Genomic DNA, 1,242 nt, shown 5'->3' with positions numbered 1-1,242 from the left:
CAGGAAAGGACGGACAGTTTTTGGCTGGCTTTCTTCGGCTTTCGGAAAAAGACATTCGTTCTCTGGGTCACGGAGCTGCTGCAGGAGAGAGAAGGGAATTTCGCCATCACCCAGACAGAGCTGGTGCTTCTTCTCTTTCTTCCCTCTTTGTTGGTGGCTTCACACCCCCTGTCCTGCCAGGATGTGTGGCAGTGCCAGGCACCACCACGGAGCTGCTGATACACCTCATCCACCGGCCCAGGATATCTGCTCATCCCTGCTGTTCCAGCCGACTGTTCCTCGGAGCCCTGCAGGAGCACCGGGACTGACTGCCCGAGGGGTTTGTGAAACAAGCCTCTCCTCCATCCCGTCTCAGCCAGGAAAGCTGTCACGGGGTCCCTGGTTCTGTTTTCTTGTTAATGCTGTAGTTATTGTTGTTTGTTTGCCTGGTTATACTAGTAAAGAACTGTTATTCCTATCCCCAGATCTCTGCCTAAAGGCCCCTTGATTTCAAAATTATAATAATTCGGAGGGAGGGGGGCCTACTACATTCTTTCATCCCAAGGGAAGCTCCTGCTCTCACTAGCAGACACCTCTCTTCTAGAACCGAGACACTAGCTCAGGATCAATGGGCATTGCTGCTATTTGCATGCTTTGGACAACAGAATGGATTAATCGGATAAAACATGGTATGAGACAAGGCAGAAATAATAGCCTCATTATTGAACATAATATTAAAAATCCTATGTTTTTCCACCAATCTTTTCCCCCAAACAATTGATCTCACCAAGAAGCTTGAAGGATAGAATTCCATTTTTGAACTGGTACATGTGCCACTTTCTTAATTTCTACTGCAAGGTTTCTTATGGTTTCTCCATAGTCATCTATTTCTACACAGCATACAGATTCATTGAACTTTCCACAGACTCCCCCTTCTTCCGCTAATAAGTAGTCTAAAGTGATTCAGTTTTGATACACGAATGCTGGCATTTGTGAATGTTGTTTAGCTAATAACTCAAGAGCATCAGAGGTATGATTTGATGCAATTTCTACCACGGCTTGAAGTCTTATTTGTGGGTGTGGAGGAGCTCGCCCAGCCCCAGACTGTCGCCCTGAAAACTCAGCTTCTGAGCTTGCTGACATAGTTTTCTAAGGACTTTCCCAGGACAGTAACTGTAAACATAGATATGTAGACATTCCTTCTGTTACATGTCTTGTGATGGGCATCTCTCATGGCCAGTGCAGTGAGAAAGTGTTATCCTG

Source organism: Parus major, unplaced genomic scaffold, assembly GCF_001522545.3.
Source record: "Parus major isolate Abel unplaced genomic scaffold, Parus_major1.1 Scaffold376, whole genome shotgun sequence".
Taxonomy (NCBI): domain Eukaryota; kingdom Metazoa; phylum Chordata; class Aves; order Passeriformes; family Paridae; genus Parus; species Parus major.
Note: the sequence above shows the minus strand (reverse complement) of the source record.